The 16,621-nt window shown below is 35.8% G+C and overlaps 1 long non-coding RNA gene across 2 annotated transcripts; it reads left to right on the forward strand.

Annotated features, from left to right (window-relative positions):
- Nucleotides 1-10,141: 10,141 nt before the first annotated feature.
- Nucleotides 10,142-11,593, forward strand: LOC110882097. 2 transcript variants are annotated; one of them, XR_002559989.2, is made up of 3 exons: nt 10,142-10,269; nt 10,741-10,794; nt 11,308-11,593. It is a non-coding gene; the product is annotated as an uncharacterized LOC110882097 (long non-coding RNA). The 2 variants fall into 2 exon arrangements; XR_002559988.2 differs by having other exon boundaries at nt 10,150-10,276.
- The last annotated feature ends 5,028 nt before the right edge of the window (nt 11,594-16,621 follow it).

The following is a 16,621-nucleotide window of genomic DNA, read 5'->3' on the forward strand; positions in this document are numbered from 1 at the left end:
TCGTTTGGCTAAACACCTCCGTATCACGATAGGTAAGTCCTTGATTGGATGATTGGTATTCCTTGGTGATAATTGTGTAGAGTTAAAACTGTTGTTGCAATTCAGAGGTTGTGATCTCTGATCTAAGCATTCGTATTTAGGGATGTAGGTTCCTAGAATTGACGTTGTGCAACGATAGGATACGCTGATTGATATGCTGTGATGACTTAGGGTTAACAAAGGAAGCATGTGATTATGAATTGGTGATAGGTTTTTGTCATATCTGTTATTATATGTGAATACATGCTAATGTTAATATTGAGGTTTATTATTTGTGATTAAGTTTGATAAGAACAGCATGATGTAACCGTTGTTTGATCCATTGTTTATGCTATTAAATGTGTAACTGATGTTATGAAACCAAGGCCCTGTAACTGATCCTGACGAAGCATGTTGGTAATTCGTTATATGTAACTTCGGCGGTGATTCGTCGCATGAGGTCTCGAAGAAAGATAGGTAATTCGTCATATGTGACCTCGACGAAAGATAGGTAACTCGTCGATAGGGTTCTTCGCCGAGAAGATAGATGGTCTGAAAAGTTAACAGCTAGAATAATTGTAAGATGTATTATTGTGGTATTGTACACTTGTCAGTATGAGATGTATCATTGTGATATTGTACACTTGGTATTTGTGAAATGTCACTATATGATAGGCACATGAGATGTGTACGTGTATGAGGATGGAATACTTGATATGTGAAAAACTGTGATTTTGTGGTAGATGCAAACTGTGTAAAGTACGTGACTTGAATGGCCTATTGTGAAACTGATGTTGATTGGTAACCACGATAGGGTTTGGGGTTAATCAACTTGGACGGGTAATTTAACAAACCGAGCAAATCAAAGATGAGTTCATTCCTCTTGAGCATGCGTCCCGGTGGTTGGGACAGTCATTGGGTATCCCTGAGAGGAATAGGTTTTGGGTAAATTAAATGTGTATTCTTGAGAGGAATATGTCTTGTGGGTAAAATCTGCAATGTTGGATAATATACTCATCATATCACCTTTAAGTCCCATCTTGTTTGTTACCTGAGAGGTAACGGAGTATTAGTTGGTAGCGCTATCTAGGTTTGGCACCCTCACCCTGTACCTGATAGGGTGGGTGTGAACTAATGACTCAGTCATGCCCAATGCTTTGATAGGAGCATTGGGGAACGGGCAAAATAAATCAGGAGCCATCTAGTATTCGCGGTATTATCAACATTGTAATCAACGAACTAAACTAAACACTTGGTATCCAACGTTTTTGTAAAACTATGAACTCACCAGCGTTGTCTGATACACTTGTTGCATGCTCGCAGGTCGTTAGGTACTTTGGATATGGAACTTGCTATCTGGATGGCTGGAGTGGTCATGGGTCGTGTCGCTTGGATTTACAAGACTTGTTTACTGTTTTCGCATAAATTGGTTTTTGAAACATTTGAACAGTGTTTTATTAATTGCTTCCGCTGACACTATTAACTTGGAATATGTTTTATAAATGCTTTACTTAATGAATGTGAATTTCGCTAAACATCTTATGGTTAGTTCAATGTGATTATTGGCTAGATCCTGGTACGTCACACGCCTAGCGGGGTTACCGCATGTGGTATTTTGGAGGTGTGACAGATTAAGTCTTTATATTCTACAAAATACTGTCGGTATTATGGAGGTTTGTATACACTACTTGATATCCTTCATAATTGGACATGGATAGCCAATGTGTGATATGACCATAGTCACAGATTCGTCGAGTGACAAGTACTTGGAGTTTCTTGTTAGATATAAACATTGTAATCGCTCTTGATACTGTAAAGTTATAACAATATATTTTTATAAAATGGAATGTACTCGCCAGTATTTCTTGCTGATAAAATACTTTTAAAAACGCATTTCAGGTAACTAGACGTGAAAGCTATTAGGAGCTAGCTATGGAGCACTGAAGGCTTAAATAAAGTGGCTATAAAGTTTCCTAAATAAAAAGTTTATGTTTTCAGCAAATTGGGTTTATCCCTATAAAGATATTATGAATGAAATATGGGTTTTAACCCATTTATTTAATATAAAAGTTTGTTGTGTTTTGAAACTCTGAAATTTATTTCCTAACTACGATCCTGATGTCTCATTTCCGCTGCCAAATTAATAAACACCGATACCACCGGCTCGTGCTCGCGGCTCCCGCTCCCGGGGTGGGGTCGGGGGTTGCGACAAAAGGTGGTATCAGAGCCACTGGTTTAAGCCATTTAGGTGTTCTTTTAATACCTAAATTTTAACCAATTTTGTTAGGAAATAACTTATGTGTTATTCTGTGTAAATATGCATATTATGATATTTTTATATTTTGATGATTTTTTTAGTTCATAGTATGAGTGATCAGAATAATTCTGATGCTTATCGTCACCTACGTCATTCTCCAATGAATGAAGGAACATCCCAGCCAACCTCCGGATACACAGCCGATTCTGAGGAAATCTTTGTTTTTAAAGCCAAATCTAAAGAACGTTTTCCCCCTAAGAAGAGAGGTGGCTTAATAGAGCCAAAGTAGAAAGGTGAAAAAGAATAAGAAAAATCCAACAACAAGCAATAGCCAATAGAGCTGAAAGAAATACCCAAAATCTAGAAGGTAGACCTGTATGGGAAGACGAATTGGATAGGCGACTAGCCAACTTCCATATGTTTAGAACTGAAGAAGGAGAATTTGATCTCAACCAAGTAGCAGTACCGGAACCTCAATTACTACCTTTATACCCTGGCCAGCCCATGAACCTAGAACAGAACAAGGAAGACCCACTTCCAATCCCAGCCTTTGATCCAAATGAGATACCTAGGATTCTAGCACGGAACCCATTAGATCAGTGGTGGGCCAACAACTGGGCACTTCAGGAATTACTGAATAACCCATATCCCTAGGGAGAACAAGAACCACTTTACCCTGAACCCATGCCAGCCCCAATGCCACCAATGAGCCATGAGAATGTAGCAGAACTTCGCCAGTACGGTGAAGAGTTGGTTGAGGAAGGAAACCGGATTCGCCAAATCAGGGAAAAGCTCGTTTGGAGATACGACGAGAATGAGTGTGTGTGTGTGTATTTTCTGTTACTTAGAAAAAAATCAGCAAAGATAGATATAAATATATATATATATATATATATATATATATATATATATATATATATATATATATATATATATATACACACACTAGTCCTCTACCCGCGCGATGCGACGGGGATGACATTTTACAACGTGGTACTCGTTTTCTGTTAAAATATCAATTTTCTCTTGAGATATTGTATAGTACGTCTGTTAGTTTGCTTTTTTGTAGCATCAATGTGGTCTATCTATGAGTATTATATAGTATAATACTTTGTAAGATGAGAATATGTTGTTCTTCATTGCTTTGACTTATATTGTTTCTTTAAGATTGGTAGTTTTTGAATAATGGCTAAACAATTTTCTCGTGAGATATTTTAAAGTATGTCTGTTAGTTTGCTTTTTCGTAGCATCAACGTGGTCTATGTATGAGCATTAAACATGTTCAGAATTAAAATACATTTACTTTCTACACTGTTGGTATCAAGTTTGTTTACCTTATAATATTTACAAATATTTAATAGAATAGTGTAAAATTTCTAGTTCTTAACCATTCATTTAATGCATTCTTTCTATGTCATAAACTAATGTGACATGTATGTAAATCACAACTTTTTAAAACCTGGAATTATGAAAAATAACATAATTTATTTCTACTTATATTTGGAAATTATGGATAACATGAAATGCTAGTAAGTAATCTAGCGCGTTGCAGTAAGCGAGAAATCAACCGGTTTTGATGCCCTAACTATAGCAAACGAAAAGAAAAACTTAAAAAAAAATCGCTTAAAAGGGAATCAATTAATTTGTAGTTCTCCCAGTACCAAAACAGAAGCCCAAAAGCGAACCAGCATGTATAGATCTGTACCAGCAACCAAATCTCTCTGAATTTCTTTGGTCTTCTTTAACGTAAAAGAAGCGGGCTTTCCATACAGCTCACATCTCGCTTTTACCATAGATACAAACTCTGCAATCAGGGTTATATCAAGCACTTTAGATCGCACATATAATATTCAATCATCAAATAACAATGCACTGTGTGGCTGCAAATAGCATTATTACATAATAAGTCAAAGGCTTGACCTGGTCACATGTAAATGTGTCTATTTGAACCGTGTTTAATCCCAAACGGGTCAAAACACCTCAGTCTACGTAAGGCGCTCAGATTTGCGCCTCAGTGTGCCTCGCGCCTAGGCGTGCCTCATGCGCACTTTTTTAAACCAAGGTTGCACTTCGGAAGTTTAGGCTGCTTGTATCCTTTCAAAAACAATCGACAATTCAATCTTAAGGAGGATATTTTGCTTGAATAATTGAGAGAATTCAAGAAAACAAAGTCGAGAGCTTTTTACAAGACTTACATCGGAGACACCAGAAAGCTCATTAAGTTCATCTGACCCAAGATCTTCTCCAGAAATCAATTCAAAAAGAAGTGATCAGTCATAAAACAAATCGGAAGATCTAGAAGATTCCAATTTAAACTGATCCTTTAAAAACAAATGATCAATCATAAAACACAATTTAGCATATACAAGCACAAATACATTGGATCATGAATAAAGGTAGATAGGGAGAGGGTGAGAAAGAGATTACAGCTAGCGTTAAAGAACGGACAACGTCATCAAAAGTTGCTCGATTTTGTTAAAAGAGTTATTAAGTTCCGAGATACATGAAGCAACAGCTTCCCGGAACTCATGTGAGCAGCAGCAACCGTTGTTACCCTCTCCATTTCCCGCTTTCAGGCCATTTACATAAGCTGTATACTCCTTCATAATATCTATCACGCGATTTCGAAAATGCCCAATTACAAAAGCCTCAAAGTTCTGCATCATTCACCATCCACAACATCTCTCATTAGTTAGTTAACCAGTCATACATACCAGGAAGAATAATAACACAAGACCTTACCTTGGGAGGTTTATTCATGATACATGTCATTATTTTGAGCGACTTTATCAGGACGTTCTTGTTGTAGAGAAAAGAAAAGTATTCTGAGACCACAGAGAATCCACAATCTACAAATCCAGGTTGGTGGAACAAAGGGTCAGCGTTCAAAACTTTATCCCGTATGGCGACAAGAAGGTCGTACATGGTCGTTACAAGAGGCACCCAGATTTGTCCACTCGGTAAGGTCCATTGGTGGCTAAGGTTTAAGCGAACTTCACCACATTCGAACATATGTGGATTGATAGCATAACCAAAAGAGCGAAGGCGGAAAAGCTTTAAGAAGAAAAGAAAACCATAAGAATATAATAATAATAATAATAATAATAATAATAATAATAATCACAAACCACTGAATAAATGTAACCTCTTTTGTGTAACCGGATAATCCGATCAGCTGCGAATCACGAACTCCTCGGTAGAAAAACACTGTGGCTTGTTCGCTCCTGCAACAGTGGTTTCACAACCTGCACGCGCGAATAGATCTTTATAATCTGCTTGACTAATATTTTATTTTATTTTAATTCTACTGGCCAATGTTCTAACTTGCAAAAACACTCTCATCATAGTTAATGAGGGGAGGTGAGACTACATGAGTATAATTCATCAGGAGACTCTTCAAGTGAGCCTAACTTGTCTATAGCCATTTAATACATTTAAAATTAAAAATAATTTATATAAAATAAAGATACTCGCGCCGGCTCACGAGCCGAGCCCGGCGTAGCTCAAGCTCGACTCATTTACAAATCGAGCCAAGCCGAGCTGGCTCGTTTACGATTGAGCTTTTTTCGAGCCGAGCTTTTTCCGTATGAGCCATAAGCTGCGAGTTTTTTGAACACCCCTAATCGAATATGACCCGTTACCTGACCTGACCCGCACATTTTGTCAGGCTTATCAAATATCAGAATAAAAAAATGATTCTTTTAACATTTTTTATAATAACAATTGTTAGTTTGCAACTTGCAACCAAAGATAAATGTTTAAAAAGTTAATTACTCAAAATATAATATACCAGTGATTATAACATCAGTGAGATTGGTGCCAAATATCAGACTGATATATCTTCCACCATCAGCATCGCGTCCCTGGCCATACAAAGGCAATGGCTCGATCACTGTCCACTCGTTTTCATCTTAGATATCGAAAACATATCATTAGTTTACATTTCAAATATTTTCACTGATCGCATGATCATCTTTTATTAAAATAAAACATTAAAGAAGCAACACAACAGTTGAAACATTAGTCACCTCTAATTACTCTGTTTGTTAGACAACCAAACAAAAAAAAAAAAACAGGTAGTTAAAATTTGTCACCTTTGAATTCAGATTTTTTATTTTTTGGATAAAGGGCAAACCCCGGCAAACTATATAAAACACAACTCAAAATACATCAATCAAAGGGGCATATCCCCGTAACATCGTCACCTAAAACAGGCTTTGTGTGAGTTACCTGAAAACAGGATCAAGATACTCATCCAGCAACAAACCTTCTCTTGATCTCAAAAAACTTCTAAACCCCAATTATCAAATCTGTCAATACAATGTCATGAACAAGTTTCAATATCAGAAATTTATCCTATCTGGTTCAAAATGTCATGAACAAGTTTCAATGAATGAGAACGAAAGAAAAGAATATACCATAGCCAGTACCTTCAACTTCAAAAAAAGAATCATTGTGTTGCCACTCTTGCAGGTTCTTTTCTCATTGCAGATTCATACCACGGTAGATCTGGCCACCAAACGGTAGATCTGTGTCATCACCACCATCTTCCACCCACAACCATCATGTAATCTGAAATATTACACAGATCCGATTCAAATAACAAAAAAAAGACATGGTAAAAAGAAAGGTACCGAGCGGTCAAACCAGTCGATCTAGTGTCGGATCTAGAGAGATTCATCAGTGAGGAAGCGTAGATCTTGAAGTGACTGATAAAGAAACCCTAGAATCGCCTGGTGAAACCTCGGGTTTACCTCGGGTTGAATCGATTGATCTTGAAGCGTAGATCTTGTCTCGACCACTTTTACAGACCACACCATTGTTGGATCTGCACCACAGATCTCGTGAAACCCTAAATTGAAAATCACCAGAGAGAGAAAGAAGGAGGAGCGGCTATGGATGAAATGAATTTAGGGTTTAGAAAGGAGCGAAAGAAACTTTATATTGGATCCATAAGAGGTAAAACGGGTCAAAGAGATCCGGTTAGGATCCATAAGAGCTACCCGCGTGTTAAAAGATTTTTCAACAGATTGATGCTTAAACGGTTGTATAATGTGCTGAAAATGGTTGTACAATGGCAAATGACCATTCTTGCCCTTCCTATATGCTTATTAAAGTAGTATAGATATATATATATATATATATCACCTATATATATATATATATATATATATATATATATATATATATATATATATATATATATATATATATATATATATATATATATATATATAGGGGATGGTTCAAATGAAAACCACTTTTATCGCGAAAACTTGAAAACTAACTAAAAAAGCCTAAAAAACACACAATTTTTTTTTCTTTTCAATTTCTTTTATTAAAATCGCTGGTTTTTTTATATAAAAAAACTTTTTTCTAAAAAAAAAATTGTAGTGCACATATGTAGTACATATACACATATATATATGATCGATGCTTTTTGGATCAATATGCTTGAGTATTGGTTTGTTTAACTTATTCTATGATATTATTACCTGATAGTGTTTACAATTCAGATGTCAAACGAAGTAATTAGGAAATCCAGAATAACAATAATAACGGAACCCAAGTGGATATAAGTGCTATTGAACATATAGTAGCTCAAGGAATCATAGATGCCATGCCCTATATTATCAATACTATTAATAAAAAGGCAGAAAATAATTCCATATCAGAAGTAAACATGCACCCACTGAGCCAAGTCATAGTGTGAATGGAAATCACGGACTCTTTATCCAAGCTCCAATTCCAAAAAGAAGAAGGACCATCCCATATGGTTGTTCTTATAAAGAATTCTTCTCATGCAAACCGATAGAATTCTCAGGCAATGAAAGAGCCATTTCAGCCTTGCACTGGATAGAAAAGACAGAAGTAGTTTTAAAAATAAGTAAGTGTGCAGATGAGGATAAGATCATGTGTGCTTCTAATCTCTTTAAGAATGCAGCTTTAGAGTGGTGGAATACCATTCTTCAATCAAGAGGAAGTGACAGGGTTTATAACATGGAATGGAACAACTTTAAGGAAATAGTTGAAAGGAAATTATGTCCTCCTCATGAAAAGGAACAGATTTCTAATAAATTCCTAAATCATAGAATGATTGGAGTAGATTTCGGGGAGTATAATACTACCAATATTAATCTCCCGTTACGTCTGGAGATTAATCCGTGAGATCAGACATGTAGTCAAGGCATCCAGACCACAAACCATAGAAGAAGTAGTGGAACTTGCCAATACCCTGACAGATGAATTGGTACGCACACAAGAGGAAAAGCAAAAAAAGAACATAGCTCAAAAGATTACCCAAGAACTACGTTATGGTAATTCCTATCATGAAAAAGGAACAGGTTCTTCTTCTTCACCCTACTGCAAGTCCTGTAAGAAGAAACACTCGGGAAAGTGTGCTATGTCCTGCAACTTTTGTAAGATACCAAGACATAAGGAAGAAGATTGTAAGAAGAAAGCTAGTGCCCGAATATGCTACAACTGCAGAGAAGCTGGCCATATCAAACCAAACTATCCGAAACTAGCTCTAGCAGCAAACAACATAGCAAAGGCAACAGAAGGACCCAAGAAGAATGCCAGAGAATTCGTTCTGACAGCTGAGGAAGCTAAGATGATTCCGGATGTGATTGTCGGTAAATTTTTAGTTAATGATGTTTATGCTAAAGTATTATTTGACTCTGGTGCAAACCAAAGTTTTATAAATACTTCTTTCTGCAAACTTCTCAATCAACCTTTAACTAAACTTCACCAAGACTGTCGGGTGGAGACGGCAAATGGAAACTCTATTAAAATAGGAGAAATCCTTCAGGAAGGAAAAATAGAAATTTTAAACCATAACTTTACCGCTAACCTCTTACCAATGGATCTAGCCGGATTTGATGTCGTGTTAGGAATGGATTGGTTGGTAGCCAATCACGCACGTGTTTTATGTGATCAAAAGTCCATAGAAGTATGTACGCCAACTAGTGAAAGGATCACAATTAAAGGAGACAAACCAACGAGAACAACAAAATTCATCTCTGTGATGCAAGCCGCAAGTTATGCACGGAAAGGAGGAATGGTGTATATAATTTCCGTAATCATTAACACTAAAGGAAAAGAACTAAAAGATATTCCCTTCATATCTAAATTCTCAGAGCTTTTTCTAGAAGAATTACCTGGATTACCGCCAGATTGTGAGATTGAATTTAGAATTCACCTGATACCTAGAACAGCACCGAGTGCCAAGGAACCTTATCGACTAGCACCAACGGAGATGCAGGAATTGAAGAAACAGCTAGACGAATTGTTAGAGAAAGATTTCATACAACCTAGCTCATCGTCATGGGGAGCACTAGTGTTATTTTTCAAGAAGAAAGATGGATCGATGCGTATGTGCATTGATTACCGAGATTTGAATAAGGTTACGATTAAAAATCGGTACCCATTACCGAGAATCGATGATCTATTCAATCAACTTCAAGGAGCCCGATTCTTTTCCAAGATCGACTTACGCTCAGGATATCTTCAATTGAAAGTACAGGAAGAGGACATTCCAAAAACTGCTTTTAGAACAAGGTACGGTCATTATGAATTTACAGTCATGCCATTTGGTCTAACCAATGCCCCAATCGCATTTATGGACATGATGAATAGGATATGTAAACATGTAACACCCCAAAATATGCTATTCATTTACTTGTTTTATTAAAGGTGTATAAATTGTAATAATTAACCAAGTCAAAAGATTTTGGTAATTGTTAACTAGAAAGAAAATTAGTGTGATAACTATCCACACTTATAACCCTAGGGACTAAAATTGTGATTATGACAAAATTTTAATAACAATAATAATATAACAAAAACCAACACACTGGTGTTGGTGGGGGATCGATCGAACAAGCAGAGAGAAGGGGGAAACCCTAGCTCAAGCAAAAACAAGCAATTGGATCTAAATTCTCAAGATAATCTAGTGCATGAGTCCATAAATCTGAATAACTAACCTCAATTTCGTAAGTGGTAAGCTTGATTTTCTGAATTTATGATTTTTAGAATGAGGGGTTAGACCAAATCTCGATTCCTTGTAACCAATGTAATGAATCTGAGTTAAGATTGCTTTTTAGAATAGGAATCATGCTTGAAATTATGTTCTATAAAAAGTGTAGTGAAAAACCCACTTTGTAAAGATTTTGTTACTAATAGGAAATTCATGAGAATTAGGATCATGAGTTAATTGATATGTGAAATTGTTGTGATGCTCGAATGCTAGATAAACTGATTTTAGAATGGGAATTATATGAATTTAGAGGAAGATGATTCTTGTGTTGTGATGAGCTAGTAGGGACATGCTTAGTAAACTTGTACCTTGTGCCTTATGTATGATGCTTACCAAGTGTTCGATGAAATGCCTAAAAGAAGAATTTATGTGGAAATAGTATAATGATGCCACAAACTAAATAAAGTGAACGAATGTTCTAATGTAGGCGTGAAAGAAGAAGGTACAAGCACTAAGCAAGCGGAAGGAGCACAAGATCGAGGTATGCTTCGTGTCATACGAGTCTTTATTATATTTCCTATTTATATAAAATTTCGTTGTAAAAGCTATTCTTATATAACGAGATCGACGATGTAGTAAGCAAGCGACAAATCCCTTGTGGATTTGGGTATGTTAATGAAAGTAGTGTTGAGTTATGCTAACCCAATTTCATGGGTCGAATGTGTATGCTTAGCTCTCTACGAGAGTGTTTATGCTAAACCCAATTTCATGGGTTGAATGTGTATGCTTAGCTCTCTACGAGAGTGTTTATGCTAAACCCAATTTCATGGGTCGAATGCGTATGCTTAGCTCTCTACGAGAGTGTTTATGCTAAACCCAACTACACGGGTCGAATGCGTATGTCAAACTCTCTACGAGAGTGGTTATGCTTAACCCAATTATTGGGTTGTTGTATGCTTAAGAGTAAGAATGTTTTATGTGGTTAAAGCTAAATCGAATGGTTATGATTTTCTATGAGATAACTAACTTATTAAATTTGTGAATGTTAATGTAGGTAAAGCACCTCTATAGGCGATTTGGAGTTATGGGACGAGCACATGTTCAAGCCTTATAATACCAAGCGCTTCCGCAACTCATATGCATACTTTTGGGTCCATGTTTTGCCACTTTGTTAGACTTTGTTGAAATGTTTTAGATTTAAAAACTCGTTACTTTTGTTGGAATGGTTTTATGTAAATTGGGTCGTAGGTAAACGTTGTATGTTATGTAAAAACAGGGGGTATGTCCGTTTTACAAACGGGTCATGCCCAATTTTTGTAAAAATTTCTTTAAGCGTCAAAGTGGTATTTTAATTCTCCGAAAAATCTTGTTTATGTAGTTAATCTATTATTTTTGAAAAGCGGTCCTTACAAAACCATACCTGGACAAATTCATAATTGTCTTTATAGATGATATTCTGATTTACTCTTAGAATAAAGAGGAACATACGGAGCATTTGCATATACTCCTGACATTATTGAGAAAGGAAAAGCTTTATGCTAAATTCTTAAAATGTGAATTTTGGTTGCAAGAAGTGCAATTCCTTGGACACTTGGTTAATCATGAAGGGATTCATGTGGATCCCACAAAGATCGAGGAAATTACCAAATGGAAAATCCCTGAATCACCAACGGAAGTAAGGAGTTTTCTTGGATTGGCAGGATATTATAGACGTTTTATTCAAGAATTTTCTAGAATAGCCATTCCATTAACCAAACTAACTTGCAAGTCAGTTAAGTTTGAATGGGGACCAAAACAAGAGGAAGTATTCAAGATTTTGAAGCAAAAGTTAACTAATGCACCAATACTCGCTTTGCCAGAAGGAACTGAAGACTTTGTAGTCTATTGTGAAGCGTCTAAGTCAGGATATGGATGTGTGTTGATGCAACATCAGAAGGTAATTGCTTATGCCTCTAGATAGCTTAAGAAGCATGAAGAGAATTATACAACCCATGATCTAGAATTAGGAGCAATAATTTTTGCCCTTAACACTATCTTTACGGTATTAAGTTCATTGTCTTCACGGATCATAAGAGTTTAAGATATGTCTTTGGACATAAGGAATTAAACATGAGGCAGAGAAGTTGGATGGAAATTCTTAGTTATTATGATTGTGATATCCAGTATCATGCAGGAAAATTTAACGTAGTAGCTGATGCTTTAAGTAGGAAATACCATGAAAATCCAAAAAGAGTACGCTCTCTTAGACTAAACCTGTAGATAGATTTGAATTAATAAGTGAAAAAGATACAGGAAACAACAATCGAGAATGTTGTTGAAGGTTTGAAAGGAATAATTAAGGAATTAGAAAAAGGAGCAGATGGAATTTGGAGATTCCATAAGAAAAGGATCTGGATACCTATCCAAGGAAACCTATGAAACCAAATTTTAGAAGAAACTCATAAATCTAAGTACACGATACATCCCGGAAGTGACAAGATATCAAGACTTAAGAAAGAATTTTTGGTGGATAGGAATGAAGAAGGATATAGCAAATTATGTTGCCAAATATATCCCAATTACTAGAATTCTCGGGAACTGAATGCTTAGAAATTAAGGTTTAAATAAATGTAACTATTTACAACCAATAAATCAAACCAAGGTGAAAAATAACGAATGCTGAGATCACCAAGTTAAAACGATTGTATCAACACATAGTACCAATTAACTTACAAAAACCCTCCATCCGGAGGAAACCACTAAAAAGACTAACCGCTCATCTCGATCACGTGATCTTCAAAGGCTTGATTCGCAGTTGAAACATCTCCCTTTTTGCGTGATGATAGATGATATCCTCCCCCAAAACAAAACCTTCTGCCGTCAATTTTGATGATGGATGATACTACTAGGCCCCCAAAATCTACGAGTCTGCCCTTACAAAAGCCATATGTCGGCCCACTATGTCCACGTGAGTTGTCTCTCGGCCCACTTAACACAAATTGATTTGTTGATGATGTATGAGATCAATAAAAGCCCACTATTGATTATGGGCATGTTTGGCTAAGCTTTTCCAACCAACTTATTGGCTTATTGACTTATCAAAAAGCCAATAAGTTGTTTGTAGTGTTTGGCAAATGGAAAAGTGCTTTTTAAAATGACTTTTTGATATGAAGGAAAAGGATATTTTGAAAAGTTAAGAGATTGTGACTTCTTAATCAGCTTATAGCTTTTCAAACAACAAATTACGAATATACCCCTTATTTTGTATGAAAGAATGTTCCTTTTAGTCATTTTACATCAATAAGCCAAACACTTTTTAAAAAACAACTTATTGACTTATTGGCTTTTCCCACCCCATAAGCTAATCCAAACACTTTTTTTAAAACACCTTTTCAAAAAGTTCTTTTTCTTAAAAGTCCTTTTTAACTTAAATAAGCTTAGCCAACCATGTCCTATGATTCTCTTTTTGAAAAAAAAAAAAAATCAGCCGCCAACTAGAAGCACCCCTCAAGTCACGTGATGTTCAATGATTATGTTGTTGAATTATTTTTGTTTTCCACCCCAAAGTCAGCGTACAACACTCCCAAGCGGCCTCCTGATGTGATGATTTCTCTCTTCTAATAAATGAATGGATTGATGACTTCCCTTGTGAATATGGCGGCTCACGTGATGATCATGTGATGTTGTTAATTATTAAAATAACGAGTTAACGCTACCTCGCGCGTTGCGGCGGAATGTTGATTATAAAAGTCTATAATATCATCATATTAGAAAATACTAATTAGGTATCTTTTAAATTTAAATTTATGATAGTTAAAGAAATGCCATCTCATCACAGTTTCCTCTTACCATCAATGAAATTCAAAACATGCATAGGCCGATATCACACATAGTTTCTTACCATATTTGTGTTCTTTTATTTTCAAAAAGCAGACGTTACCAGCGTGTTGCGACGGAATTTTCATTATGAAAGTGTTTAATAATTTTTTTTAACAAAGATGCGTTAAGTTATAAAATATTATAAATAATATATTGACAAAATTGCATAACATAGATTAAATAATATAATGACAAAAAACGAAAAAAAGAAATTCATCCATGGTTTCATGCAAATATTCAATTAAGAATTACATAATAAAAGTTTTGTTTAAATCATATGCAACATAGGACATGTGTTAATCATAAAGATTATGCATCAAGTATTCAGTCTATTAAGTATTAGTATTCATAAAGTTTATTGATTTATGTTTCTCCTAAAAGAAATAGTTTAATCATGTTCTTTTTTTCATCTTCTAAATTTTCATTAAAAATAGTAGATAAATAGTAAAATACAAAAATTTAAAATTTAAAAAGTTAAAACCAAATCAAATTAATTGCATGGTAAAAAGATATTACATATCACTAAAGTATTTAAAAAATAATAATAACAAAAAGAGGTACATTTTTTTAATAGAATTACAGTGAATTGTATTATTATTAAAAATATCTTATAACTTTAACGCATACAAATTAAATATTCTAGTCCAAACTACCAACCATTTAAAAAAATTATAGAATAATACAAACGATTTTGTAGATTAAGGGCAATACTAATCACCAGATCTAAAAACAAAATCTAAATTAAATTGACTTATACTGGAAACCATACGTATTGCCCACAGTAAAAAAAACAAAACCATGGTTATAACCCACTTGCAACAATGACTTATAAATGAAACCATATGCATCCCAAAACCATGGTTTGAAACTGATAAAAAGAAACCATACGATCTTTTCTCTTATTATTATCAAACCCAAAACTCCTCCACCATGCTCTGTACAATCTCCATCCTCGTCTGTATCCGTAGCGACCAACGTCGTTTTATGCACCGATCGCCCATAACACCTTTCAAACCCCCTGTGCAACATTGCATCCATCAGCATCCGTCTCATCTTGTTGAACAGTGACGGTGGAGAACTTGAAGATCGCACTGGAAGCGTTGGTGTTGGAGGTAATGCGCCCGCTCGAGAAATTGATTGGACTTCTAAAGGCGACGGTGGGGGTTATATAGGGTGTCATATGGTGGCAGACGACGGGGAAATGGAGGTTGGAGGAGACGCGTCGGGTTGGTGTTAACTGTAAAGTCATGACGGTAGGAATGGTGAGCCTTTGACGGAAAAGAAGATAACAGGCAATCAAAGCGGTACGTTTTGGAGTTGTGATGGCAACCGACGATTTGAGCGGTTACGGTAACGGTTGTATTGAATGTTAAGTAAGACACCGTTTGAACGGCGTGGGTGATTTGTGTCATCATGACGGTCTATGGTAACGAATACATAGTATTAACTGAACGACGGAACGACGTAGTGTTAGGTTATATTAATTAATTATTTATAAGGGGAACAACATATTGTTTCAGCATAGCGGTTACTTATGAATGGATACGATGAATCGCCGGTAACCATAAATGTGAAAGAAATATTGGCTTAAAGAAACGGATATGATGGAACGCCGGAAACTGTAAATGTAAAATGGTGGCCTAAAGGAAAGTGTCAATTTAAATGTAAAACGCAACCCTTTGTATGATTATATTTATCCTTTACAATTTACAAATCAAACATTTAAATGAGCGCGACTTTTAAAGCACATCTTAATATGAATCGGTGTGTATTTTGACTGATTAGATTACTTTTGAATGAAGCGATGCGAGTGTTGGCGGTAATTCCCGACTCATCACAAGTCGGTGATGTAAAGGTGTGACAAAGGAGTTCAAGTCACAAGTCGGTGAACTTGAGGGATCAATGTTGACAAGTTGGTCATAATTGGTTAAGTTTCCTAATTATATTATAATTATATTTGGTAATTTCTTGGTCACCAAGTTAGGGTTATATTGTAATGTCTTGGTCACCAAGTTTGGGTAAGCCTATATAAACCAAGGTAAGGTTAGACATTATTAAGAGTCAAGAGAAGTTAAACCGAGTTATGATTTTATGAGTTATTGTAATCAAGTTTTTGAGTTATATTTTCTTGGTTATAATAAAAGTTCATTGGAGAGTTATTCCATTTGTTCTTGTTCTTGTGTTTGATTATTCGATTGGGACTTGAACTGGTATCAGAGCCAAGTTCGATCGTCGATATCAAACAAGGTACTCGGGTTCTTAATTGTCGGCTAAGAAGTTACGGGTCCGTGATCGGATTGCAAGATTCTATCGACGTAACGGAGTTATATCAGACGCAATCGGAGTTCACACGGAACAGAACGACGGTAACGGTACTATCATCACCGACGAGTGACAGCTTGAGAAGGAGCTGTTAATTGGCAGATATCGGAACCAAGTGGGGTTTCCGAATCGGGCGAGTTATACCTGTGATCGGGGTAGTGCACTGGCTTCAAGTTGGATCGGGTTGG

This window comes from Helianthus annuus, chromosome 7 (assembly GCF_002127325.2).
Source record: "Helianthus annuus cultivar XRQ/B chromosome 7, HanXRQr2.0-SUNRISE, whole genome shotgun sequence".
NCBI classification, from domain to species: domain Eukaryota; kingdom Viridiplantae; phylum Streptophyta; class Magnoliopsida; order Asterales; family Asteraceae; genus Helianthus; species Helianthus annuus.